Here is a 13,667-nt window from a genome sequence, read left to right as displayed (position 1 = left end):
CTATCAATTTCCTGTCGCGAGCCTTTTACTAAACCTGGTGGGTGGAGTCGCGTGGAGTCAGCAAGAAAGAAGAAAAAGTGACACGAACATGGGATGAAATGTGGATACTTCTTCCACTGGCAGAGCAGATGCATAATACTTTATTATTATTATTATTATTATTATTCAGGGTCACTGCACAAAAGACTAAATCAAAGAAAACTATATCAAAGATGTAATACCCATATATGCCAGCATATCTAATTTATCATGCATTTATTCTACTATAAAGCAAAGGTATTTGCTTTGATGGGCTGATATATTCCTACGTGAGAGTAATATTTAAAACTTCTCAATTAAAACTGCCACGGTGACCACAAAGACAGCGCATAACTCAGACTGGCAATTGTGGCAGATTCACAAAGAGAGAAAACACTGAGCTCCGGAGAATGACAACATGTGATCTTTAAAGTGGGAAGTTTTTGCTTTAGCTTATTATGAAGTAAATGTTGATCGCACAATGTAATTGTGTTCCCTATAGGCCTCGCTTTCTCTACGCAATGCTGTCTGCCACCAGGTTGCGATCTCCTGGGAAAATAAAGGCTCTATTTACAACACAAAGGAAGAGGACAGCGCTTGAGTTGCGTCTATACTTACAGTATGAAGGTAATAAAATAATAACACGGAGGCTCCTTAGTCTGAACCAAGATGACAAATTCTTTACTGCCTCCCACATTGTCAATGGCAGCGCATTACAGCTTCCGTTCTTACCTTTCACAATAAAAGCCCTGGACACTGCATCACTGCTTACCAGAGAGCATTTCGCTAAGAGGCAACTCAACTAGTAGCTATCCCCATAGCGGAAATGGTAAAGTCACAAAACCTGCCTACTTATTAATACTACCGGGTGTTTAACTCTGCCTTTATCAAAGCACTTAGATCTGGGTTTCAAGTTCAAATTGTGATTCTTACGCTTGTTTCTTGCTTTGAACAGTAGCCAGGCTGCTGGCGGTAGCCATGTTGCTAACTGTGTTGTTGTTGCTAGGCTCTGAGGAAAACGGAAAGCAATCTGGTCGTCTTTGCGACAGCGTAACCAACAATAGTGCCACTTGGAAACGCGAGGGTCAGTCGTATGAAAACCAACGTAACAGACTATTTGTGACTTCAGGATTAACAGCAGCAGAATCCCCAAGGTCACTGAAAGAGGTGTCATATTTATAAACAGCAAATCTAAGTTTTAATACATTTTGTTATTACAGTTGGATAAGACAAAAGTGTTATAGGCTTCTTGAAGAATGTTTAAAGTGATCTATGTTTCCTTTAATTCCTGCTGAGTGCCACTGTTTAGACACCGTTGTATATTGTGTTTCTACTCCTTACGATGCGACCATGATCTAAAATATGAGTATGAATCTTAAATAATGATTTCACTAAGAAAACAGCTATACTGTCTTACATAACCAATTACAACATTCAGTCAACCTGCAATAACATGTGTGTTTAATTCAGCTTTCACAGCAGCGTGAGTTCATCTCGACGGGCGCTTCACATCGGGTGAATGTGGAAATGCTGTGCTTGATGACTCGGTTCAGAGACCGCATTTTATACATGAGAGAACCATCAAAACTAAACATTGCACAAAGAAACAGTGCAGTATATTAGAATGAATAAACATCAGACACAGATTAAGAACAAATAATTTCCCCGAGCTGCAGCGAGCAGAAAACTTGCCGGCTGATTTCACGTTGAACCTTCTCCAGGTCAAGTGTTTGAGTACATTGCGTACAGCTGTCTGCGGGGATAAATGCACAGTGTACTGAACTTCCTGAGAGAGGAAAGCGAGAATGCCCCAGAGAAAGACAGAATGAGAAGGAGATGGGGATAATCCAGCGAACAGATGTTTGGGAGCGGATCGAAGAGCGCTCGCTGCCCAGAGGATACGGATTATAGGGCTGGAAGTGCTAACAGGAACATAGAGGGCCTGAGGTGGGCTACGTGATTAGCCAACACACACCCACGATAGCTAGCCAAAGCACGGCTTTCTGAGGCGGAGGCGGCGGCTATTGTTAAGCCACGTGTAATGAAATCACGACTCATTCTGCTGCTGATGGAGAAAAGCTGGGATTTACTGTAAAGTAGCGATGCACAGAAGTCTGCAGAAGTAGGACGTTTTACCCAGAAATAGGGCATTCTACCTGGACATGTTAAATCACAAGGGAGTCAGTCCAACAGTCATGTTAAAGCTTCAGCGTCTGCAAAAGATGAATGAGAGCCGATGTGACCGTTCTCTGAGGGAGGAGCAGAACTACAGCGTAAAGCAGTAAAACCAGTGGAGACCAGTCTTGATAGCAGAGAGCTTTTGGTTGTCTCATTGTGATTTAAAGAGCAAGGACACACTCAGTCGTGGGTGAACGTCTCCTATTCCCTCTGCTGCTGGGAGAGCTGACTGTTAACGCGTTCTGACAGGCTCCTCTCCTCTGCACAGAGGTTAGCACACACACACACACACACATAGTAATACACATTCACAGAGCAGTGTTGCCCTCATTCAAGAGGAAATAAAAGCAGCTCCACTATAACACACACATGCTGCACATGAAGGTGCTCTGCTGACCTGCCAACCTCGTCACAGGCATTACGGTTTTTCAGTTGGTCTGTCAGGTTCAGTGGGTTCAGCTACAGCAGCCGTGGTGCTGTTACTGTACGGTAAGAGTGTCTATATGCATGCACAGGCTACATGGGTGACTTATTCTTACTCCCAACTCCTCAAATATGGTAGCTTGGTCAGTGGTCTTATGCTTCAAATGAGGCTCTAGGTAGTAGGTGCCCCTTTAGAGTCAGTTAGTTTTGGACGTGTCAAGGACGGCATGTTAGTTTTCGCCAAGCCCCCAGAAAGAGCGTCGGGCTTTAAAGCAAATTTTCGTAGTGGCCAAACTGTGGAATTAACAACTTCCGGGTCCGTCACGGGATGCCATTGGGTCCAAAAGACTTTTTCCGATAGACTTACATTGGGAAAGAGACATCTGTTAATCAGCGGATCATTTTTTTTGAGGTGAATCAACCTCCCAGAATGAACACTTGAATAGTCCTTATTTAAATCATTAGGTCCTAAAAGTGGTAAAATGCACTAATAGCCGAATCCAGAGTTATTTCCCCTCCTTGGTTCATGTGAATGAGACCCAGACTGAGCGGCTAGGAGGCGGGGTTAAAGGAAACGCTACTGCGCCTCCTCTATGGGCCAAATGGATGCGGAGGATCAACGGATGATCCGGGTACTTTATCACTCAGCAGTCGAGCCATTTTGGCTTCATGCGTCACTGAGCAACTCGGAAGCGGGAGCCCACTTCCAACACTGTATCCAGTTCTCTTTATACATCAATGGTTTCCACTCATTACACGACAGGAAATGTACAGTTTCTGCTTGTTACATGCATAGTCTCTTTTCAAAATAAACTTCCAATGTGGGTTTACTTAGTTTTTAGGTTTACTTACGCAACAAAACCACTTGGTTAGGTTTAGGAAAAGATCGTGGCTTTGGTTTAAATTAGTGCGTTTGTTACATAACTGGCGTTAGTAAACGGTAAAAATAAGTCAACGTTGACTTGGTTTCACACCGGACACAAACAGCGGCCTCCTGTGTGAAAGTCCTGTGTTTGTTAGACTCATCGCAGACTTTCTCACTCTTTACACTACGTCCATTGCCCTGACCGTCTAATAATGACGCGGATGGGTTTACATTGGCGTTAGTTAAAAGCCCAGTGCGTCTCGTGCAGACGCTAAAGGGTGCCTTAGTGCCTCGGTGTCGAGGGGCACTGACCAAGCGTCGGTATTTGACGGATTGGGAGTGAAACCGGGTTGACATGGGATTTAAAGCTTTAAAGTGAGTAGCCGTCTCCAGTCCCGGGGTCTGTGGCGCTAGGCAGCTTCTCAAGCCCTTGCACACTTAACGATACACAGGCCTTTGAACACACACTTTTGAAACCAGAGGGCCAAGGCACTACCTGGAGCCATCTATCAGCCACAGGAGACAGGTCTTGTCCCTGAGGGCCTGGTTAAGAGAAGGGGGGGACATCTGGATGGGAACCATCTGGTGAAGGGGGGGTCTGCTCGGCTACTAATGCAGCAGGCAGGCAGGTCTGCTGGCCACACCACCAGAACAAAGACAGGCTGTAATCTGGCCCCCGCGGCCCCGCAGGAGCCCTCAGTGTGTCTTCCCCCAGATACAGCACCAACACAGCTGGGGTCAGTCTGAAAGCCTCAGTCCGTCTTCAGGAGGATTTGAGGCACGGATGTACGCTTGTCATGCAAGAGCCCGGTTCACCTATAGTAACGTCTGAGGCAGGGAAGAGCTGCCTTTACGAGGACTATGACCAACAACGAGTCCACGATGTGAAACTTCTTTTCAGGGTCATTTGGCATTCAAGATTTTTCCAGCATTTACTAGACGCAAGTCAGCAAAACACTGCAGGCCAGTTGCCAGTTCACTGAGGTCAAAACAAAAAGAGTCCTACTAGGTAGGAAGTCAACTGCAGCCAACGTGTCCATCAACAGCTGTAGACCTTGAATCAGACGAGACCTTAAATCATTTCCTGGATATGTATACCAAACATTTGGAGGTAAATAATGTCTGTTTCCAGTTCAGAGCATGAGGTTTCTGGATAAACTTTTTTTTGTTCAGATTTATGAGTCTGTGTGGAAGTCTGTCCAGCTTACATCGGAAACAGGAATGAAGTAAACGTGTCTTTTCTTCCCGAAATCATCTTCCCCCTGACAATTTAGAGGCCTTTCTTTTTATTATAGATGATCAAACATGATGTCAAGGATCTTTATTTTCACCACCACATACAGCCTGATAACGTCTGAGCGGTTTGAGCTCTAGAGGACTTCTGAGGGACCTGAAGAGAACCAGCTGGTGACGTTCAAATCTGACAGATTATTGTGTGTCTTCTACAATAACTTTACTCCCATTTCTATGCTGCCTGCCTTTAGTCAGATTACCTGTTAGGGGCTGAATCACTAGTTAATTAAGAGATTAATCGAAAACCACCAACCTTGTCTTTTGCAGGTTAGCTTTAGTCAGAGTAATAACAAGGGGTTATTATCGGTATTAGCGGTAATACTCACAAAACCCCAACTGTCTGCAAACACTCTGCATGACTGGTAAAATGTCTGACTTGACGAGCGATTGTGGCGTCCAAAGACAGGCATTTTTAACGACTATGTAGGACTAAAAGACAGGTAAGAAAAGCAAATTCAAACAATATTTAAAGAGAAAGGCTGGTGATATTCTATATTTTTGTTATCGTCCACATAACTCATGAAAAGACCAAACAAAACATGTCTCTCAATACTTCTTTAAAAACAGGTCAGGAACATATAGTTTAATTTTTAAAAAAAGCTAAATACATTTCTTAAACAGCTGGGCACTGTAGCCTTTAGCAAACGTTACTCAAACTGGAGTAAATAGCACATTTGTTAGGGACTATTTTCGGAGTAATATACATTTGGTGGTCAAGATTATCTTGTGTGAGTATCATAAACATGTGTTTGCCGCAGAGCTTATTTTCAGCAATAATCCAAAACCCAATTAGCTTTTTGTTAAGGGAACCAGAGCGATGCTAACTTCTGGATTGGCCTACAAAATACGTCATCCCTGCAGCATTCTATTAAATTCAAACATTTCCTGTAAGTCTGACCTTGAATAATCAAACACAGTTAAATAATAGTCAAGTTTCACCTTGTTTATATATGTAGATGTCTGAAACTCAATAGGGTGCGGTGTTGAGGCTGGGGACAAAAAAAAAGAGCATCTAAGATCACCTGACTGTTGAACGACCAGACTACCAGACACAATTGACCACAGAAGCCAAGTCCTTCCCATCAGCACGCCAGCTGTCTTCCCGTCAGCACTATCCTGCTGTACAGTCATATCTCTAATGTCGCCTGGCTCTGAACGCAGCTCACATTACACACCACTGCAGTTACTGGCCATCTGCGGTGCGTTATTAAAAGGCTTTTTCATGACGAGAAATGATTCCAGCGGGCCATCAGAGCATACAGAGAACTGTTAGATGATACCGCTGGCGTGATGTAATGCTGACCGCCATTGTTCGCCATGTGGCCTGCACTTTCTGAGAAGTGGTCACACACACAGTGGTCCGGTGGCTACAAAGGCTGCACTGTAGCCAAAAGGTCACAAGACTGACCCCTGCAGCCGCCGACGTGTCCATCAAGAGCCGAGAGTCGTCGATCGAGACAATAAAGCTCTATGAGCTCAGTCACAGTGACTCAGCTCGCTGCTGAAAGTGTTAAACGGATAAAATGAGACTGTGGTGAGCCACATACACACACAGACACACACAGACACACACATACACACACATACACACACATACACACACTACTTGTCCTTGAAAGAAGTCTGGTGAAGGTGAATCGAGTCAAGTTGCTGTCATAAGCTGGTTGTGTGCCTGTAAATGTGTGTGTCTGTGTTTGTGGATGTGTTTCTATGCAGCAGGGTAAAAATGCTCTTTAAAACAAAATGAAATACAAGTAGGGGTAGGTATTATGGCTACAAAATCAATATCAGGATATTAATACAGTAAGCAGAGCTGAAACGACTGGTCGATTAATCGATTGAGAGAACATTCGTGAGCACCTATGATGATTGATTATCGTTTAAGTCATTTTCAAGGAAAAACACCAAACCTGTCTCAGCTTCTCAATGTGAGGCTTTTCTTTTTCTTATGTGTTAGTAAAGTGAATATCTTTGGATTTTGGACTGTTCATTGGACGAAACAAGCAATTTGAGGACGTCACCTTGGACATTTTAACAGGAAACCAAACAATGAATGAAGAAAATTATAAATAAAAATTATTAAATTTTTTTTTTTTGATGCTGATCAATGTCATTACATATTATAATATGGTGTTTGATGTAATGAACAGTGCTCCTGTGTTTTGCATTATATCAGACCAAACTGTTTCACACATGTAAAACAAAAAAACTAGAGCTGCAACAAATATTTTAAGAAACTAAAAGTCAAAGTTCTCTGATTCCAGCCTCTTAAATGTGAATATTTTCTGGTTTCTTTACTCCTCTAAGACAGTTAACTGAATATCTTTGAGTTGTGGACAAAACAAGACATTTGAGGACGTCATCTTGGGCTTTTGGGAAACACTGATCCACATTTTTCACCATTTTCGGACATTCTATAAACCAAACAACGAATCGATTAATCGAGAAAAAAATGGACAGATTAATCAACAATGAAAATAATCGTTAGTTGCAGCCCTAAAAAAAAGTAATTTTGTTAGTTTATCTTCAGAATTCATCATTCATTCATTTGGGCGACCTAATTTAGTAAAAATCCTTATGTGATGCTGTGATATGCATCACATCATGATTCTACTTTAAGTCAATCTAAAATAATACAGAATTATCATAAAGCTCTAAATACTAAAACCTGTTTATGCACTTTCGCTCGTTTTTCCTTTCACATTTCTTCCACTGAATTCTCACATGTTTACCAGTGGAGGGGAAAATCCTGGAAGTTTTGGAGACAGAGTGTACAGACTAAAATAGTTACTTAATTTAATCAGAAATACCTGAAAACGGAGCATGCTGGAGCAGAACACACAGCCAGGGCACACAGTGAGTAAAAACAATGACCAACAAAGAGTCTCGGCTGAGAGGGTTTCCAGCAATGGAAATTAACTTAAAACCAAAACTAATTGCATAACTTCAGGGTTTATTTGCCAACATGGATATCAAATGTTGTGGTATTTGATAGTTTAATAATAATATTTTGCAGAAAGCTCCAAAGGACATGAAGTAAGTGAACTCCTTAGACTGTTGTGCTCATGGGTTGGAGCTGGCAGTTACACTTTCTGCTTGTTTTTGTGAGTTATGTTGTGTATAAAGCAGCATAATTAATCGAAATTTTAGCAAAATTGCAATATGGCCTATTGCAATTTTCAAATCGCAGGAGGCTCAGTATTTGTTAAAGGTGAAAAGTGTGTCAAAATACCATTTTAAATGTGAATATTGAGGTGCTGCAGAGATGTCGAGGCTTACACATCATATTATACAGATTTTAGAAAAGATGATCATTCCCTCTAATATCAAAAATCATATCGCAATCTCAATATCAGTCAAAATAATCGCAATTAGATATTTTTTCAAAATCATGCAGTTGTGTAAGTGAACGTATTTGCTTGAGTCTCTTGGTGCGTAGGAGCAGCGAAGGTCCTCCACACTGGCTCAACGGATGACTAAAATAGCCTTCGCCTGCAATGCTGTTGACCTTGCTCTTCACAGTAACACGATGTGAAGCGGCGGGCTGATGGCCACGCTGGATCCAACAGCAGAGGAGAGGTCGACAGATGCAGAGGTGAAGAGGAAACCATTTTAGAAAGAAGCTTTTACTGTGAGAAAGAGTTAAAACTGAGGAAAATAATCCCCCTTTGGATTTTGCCTCGAAGCACACCCCATGGTGCTTTTTAAGATCCGCTTATCACGTTCAAATTGTGTCTATCAAATGTGGAAAGCACAATATTATTGATTTAAAATATTTATAAAAGAACAAGGTTTAAAAACTAATATTTCACTCGTATGCAGGTTCCCCTCCCTCCGTCCATTCATGCAGCTGGCAGTAAGCTTCTTATGTGAATCCAGAAAGAATGACTTATCGGAGTCTACAGGCAGTTACACAAATGTTCTCAATCCCAGCATCTCCTGCCAGCGAGACACAGTTCATCCTGAGAAATGTTTTCCTTTCTACTCCAGACCTCCTTTCTTGACACTGGTACACAGATAATGTCGGAGTCGGTACGTCTGCTGCTTACTGCAGAGTCTTTGCTTGTCGACACACAAACTGTCCTTGTTTTCTACGAACGTGTCAAGTACCTACATTCTTGTTTTGTTTTTTTATTTACATTCTCTCTTTTTCTCACATTGCTTTGTTTCTCTTTTGGTTGTCTTTCTTGTAAGGCATTTTTTAAACTTAATAAAACTATTATCACAATGTAAACGTCTGTACAAATTTAGATCCCTGTGTGGTATATGGATTTGTAAGGCTAAAGCCATATGATTTTTATGTCAACAGAATATATTAGGGCTGCAACTAACCAATTAATCTGACGACTACATTCTCGAGATTATTTTTAGGGGGGAAGAACGAGAGGGCGCAACATGCAGCAAAGGACTGCAGGTTGGATTTGAACCCGGGCTGCTGCGGTAAGGACTCAGCTTTGGCATAAGGACGTCTGCTCTACCAGATGAGCTACCGGAGCACCCGAGTAATAGTTTTAATGTACAAAATTGTGAAAAAAATGCCCCTCGCAATTTCTCGGAATTTAGGATAACATGTTCAAATTTATTGTTTTGTCAAAACCAAAAGTGTGAAATGATAGATATTCAAAAGATATTCATATTACAATGATGTAAAACAGAGATAAGCAGCAAATCATCATATTGGAAGAGCGGAAACTTATCAATTTGTTAATCGATTATCAAAAAAGCTGCAGATTAATTTCCTGTCGATCTACTAATCAACTAATTGACTAATTATTTCAAGTGTAAAATATATAAGAAATTTCCATTTTGATCACAGTCAATATACAGTAATGTGACAAGTAGCGTCACAGTTATAAATCTAAGTAACGCTCTGTTACATGGCTACATCCCTACCGAGAGTTTTAATGGAAAGATTTATTTGGATTTATAGACAAAGCAAAGGGTTAACAGGAGTCCTGCGGTCGGTAGTCCCAACGTGGTCTGTGGTTTAGAGCAGTGATTCAGCTTCATGATCATTTTGGAGGATGTAGATTGAGAGAGAGGCGTTTCTGTTATTTAACATGCCCTCATTGATATAAATGGGGTGAGCAAAATAATAGAAACTCCTGTCTTCCATGATCATAACGAATCAACACCTCTCCACAGTTTCAGTTTCAATAAAAAACTGAACATTATTACCTTCATGAAGTTATGATGATTTATTGCAGGAATTGATGTATTAGACTACATTAGTTTTAGCTAGGTGTACCTAATATACTGGCAACTGAGTGTGTAATGAGTAACTTGCCCAACTCTGAATCTGGAGTTAAATATCTGCAAATAAACAACAAGCAGACCAAATTACAGGCATGAAGAGGGGAGATGGGAGTAGATGGACGGACCATATATACACTAGAGCATCAGGAAATACATCACCAACAAATTAGCCAGATGTATTACTTCATCATGACTGGCTTGCATTTTTAATCCATCCAATAAAGCCTTGCTGACCTCAAGTTTGCAGCCTGACTCACATTCAAACGTTCACAAAGCTTCAGAGCAGCAGCGGCGGCAGCATCTGACCGAGGCAAATGGTTCTGTAATTGGCCTTACAACTTGTGGAAACCAAAGTATTCGGCTGGTTCAACTCAGCAGCCTTGTTTCTTGGCTGGCGGTAAACTTTTTACCCCCAGAGAGCTGCTTCTCAAAGAAACACGTCAGACCCCGGGGCATTCAACAGCAGCCCATAATGTCTCCGCATCCAGCTGTTGTTCACGGGATGCAAAGCGGCGCATTAATGTGGACGTCATGTTCAGCTGCCGGGGAGTGTTGGAAAAGCTACAGCACACAGGAGAGCAGTTGATGTGATGTGTTGTTTATAGTGCGGGAGCAGCTGGATGGTGAGAGTCACAAGTTCATACAGTGTGATGTCGTCACTTTGGCATGTGTGGTTACATATTTATCTTATTATCAGAATATCCTATTTATAAAAGCAGCTTTTTAAAAATTACATGGCAAACTAGAATTACCGCCTCGCAGTTAGTAATCATTGCAGGCATACAATGATTACATTACTTGCCCATCGCCCCCACCGTCGTTTTACTTTTTTTATAGAAATAAAACCCATTTAGTTCATTTGTACGTCTCAGCGCCATGTTATCAATACATAGTCGGACGATGGACGCTACAAACTGAAAGTGAAAGTGTACGCAGTCTCAGCACAGATTAGCAGGAGTCACATTTCACACACTGGATGAGAGAGAGCTGACAGACAAGATGATGATGGAGGATTTGGTGTTAAATCGAAAAGTAAAGGAGCCCATTTGGCAATATTTCAGTTTTAAACCCAATGCTATAAGGGAACCATAACGTTAATAATTAATTAGTTAGTTCATTTTTAGGTTGTAGCGGGCTCAGTTTTAAAGCTAGAGGCACCATAGTAAACTACAAAACCTAAGGAATCCATTGGTATCAATCATATCATACACGCTTGTAGCGAAGGAGGCTAAATAACGCTCCAAACCTGCGCTAAATTTTGGCGAGAAAAAACTGACATGGCCATTTTCAAAAGGGTCCCTTGACCTCTGATCTCAAGATATGTTAATGAAAATGGGTTCTATGGGTACCCACGAGTCTCCCCTTTACAGACATGCCCACTTTATGATAATCACATGCAGTTTGGGGCAAGTCATAGTCAAGTCAGCACACTGACACACTGACAGCTGTTGTTGCCTGTTGAGTTTGCCATGTTATGATTTGAGCATATTTTTTATGCTAAATGCAGTACCTGTGAGGATTTCTGGACAATATTTGTCATTGTTTTGTGTTGTTAATTGATTTCCAATAATACATATATACATACATTTGCATAAAGCAGCATATTTGCCCACTACCATGTTGATAAGAGGATTAAATACTTGACAAATCTCCCTTTAAGGAACATTTTGAACAGATAAAAAATGTTAATTAATTTACAATTAATCACAATTAAATATTTTAATCGATTGACAGCCCTAACAATAACCTTTGCTTCCTGCAATAATGTGAAATAAATCCAACTAATATTGCTGCAACTTCCTCTCAAACTGTCACTTACACTGCTGCCAAAGTGTGTCTCTAGAAAAGCTCTTCCTTTTTTGACTTAACAAAAACACGTTGGTATTTTAAATCACTGAATCATTTTTCTGATACCAAACGGTTTCCTACATCTGGAAAATTATCAACAAGAACACTAGAAAAACCCACAAAACAAATACTGGAACCAGAAATGAAAGAGGGAATTTCCCTTTGCTTGTTTGTCTCTGTGACATTTCGACTGTGCACCTCGTCTCTCACACCTCGGTCAGACAGGTGATTGATGGGGAAGTGATTACATGGGACACAGTATGCTCCCCACACACCAGCCACCAAACACAGTGTCTAGTTCCTCAGAGAGCAATGTTCCTCTATCTGTGTTATTATCAAAACAAGCCTCTAAGTCCCCCCCAGCGCTGTCGCCTCCGGCACCTGAGCTCTGACAGGTATTCGGTCGCCAGTGTCAAATCATCACCTGCAGAGAATCAGGTTCAACCACAGCTATGTGGAGAAGCTACGCCGCCAAGATACCAGTCATTTTCAACACATGTAATACATCCCTTGTTTGTTATTTTGCACAAGATTCCTAGGATGTATGACATAGTATAAAGCAGTAGTCACATGCAAACGGCCTCCAAAGCCTCTATTATGCAGGACATTTTAAATAATATTTAATTTTCACAGAGGCCAGAGACCATTCTTTCTTTACAGTATGTAAGAAAAGTGTAAACACGAAAGCAGCTGCAGTTTCTTCCCCGGATGCAGCGAGGACTGGAGGTCTAAAAGGTGATTCATGATTTCCAGATGACAAAGCGTATACATCCAACTGACCGCACAACTGCCTCGTTTCACTGTACGGACCTCCACATGGGACGCACATGGTGTCAACATGCACAGCTGCGTGTTGACATGACATCCCCATACGTCCTGACAGGAAGCTGTGTGCTGCAGAACAAAATGTCTGCCAGAAAACAACACGGCACTGTGAGCTCACTGAGTCATATTTATAAGGCTGAAGAGAACATGTTGCCCTTGAATAGACCTTCCCAAAACATGAAATTCCCAATGAAATTCCATAATCCATAATCCACTATTGATATATAATCCAGGGCGGATTAGGGCGACATTCCATTAGGGTTTCCATCAATGCAGAGATTGGACGCCCAGTTTTTCTGGGTCAAATAATATATATAAGAGTCGTATGTGGTAAAGCCGGGGCTGAATATAGGTTTCCCCACATGTGGAGGCACTCCACTCTAAGAAGGACATTTCTATAATCCATTTCATGCCTCGTCTCACGAGCCGACATTCCTACGCCGGAGGAATAACCTGCTGACTTCTCTTCAGATTTCATCAGGCTTTTGTCACTTCCTTTCTACAACCCTTTCTAATTCACAACATATGAGTCACTTTCAGATTGGCTTGAGCTTGCTGCTGTAGTAAGTAGGACATTTTTAACTAAAGAAACATGAGACAATTATAGTGGAATATTTCAGACCTAAATTAAAGAGCTATGGCGCTAAAACAAGTCTTAATCTCAAGGTCACACATTGCTGGATCTTTACTTGAGTCATATTAGTCTGTGTCTTGGTTTTTGCTTTGAAAAAGATGGAAAGTAAATATAGAGTCAATAGACAATGCTCCCATGAACATATGACAACCAGTGATGTTTCAAGCTCGAGCTTCTGTCCAGCACGATAATTAACTATACAATATATGGACATGACATCAATCATTTTTGCTAAACCTCAATATTGCCCGTTGTGTTTACATGTGTGTTGGTTTATTGTTGTTAATTTATTGTTTTGGTTGTGTGGTTTAATTTTATTTACGACTT

The 13,667-nt window shown here is 41.3% G+C and overlaps 1 protein-coding gene across 14 annotated transcripts in view; it reads right to left on the bottom strand.

Moving 5' to 3' along the window:
* Positions 1–13,667, bottom strand: part of LOC119486452 (unconventional myosin-IXAa-like) — a 164,362-nt gene that overhangs the window by 109,456 nt on the left and 41,239 nt on the right. The gene's annotated exons all lie outside the window — the stretch shown is intronic.

The sequence above is a fragment of the Sebastes umbrosus genome, chromosome 4 (assembly GCF_015220745.1).
Source record: "Sebastes umbrosus isolate fSebUmb1 chromosome 4, fSebUmb1.pri, whole genome shotgun sequence".
Taxonomy (NCBI): Eukaryota; Metazoa; Chordata; class Actinopteri; order Perciformes; family Sebastidae; genus Sebastes; species Sebastes umbrosus.
The sequence above is the reverse complement of the archived record's forward strand: the minus strand, read 5'-3'. Positions and strand labels throughout refer to the sequence as shown.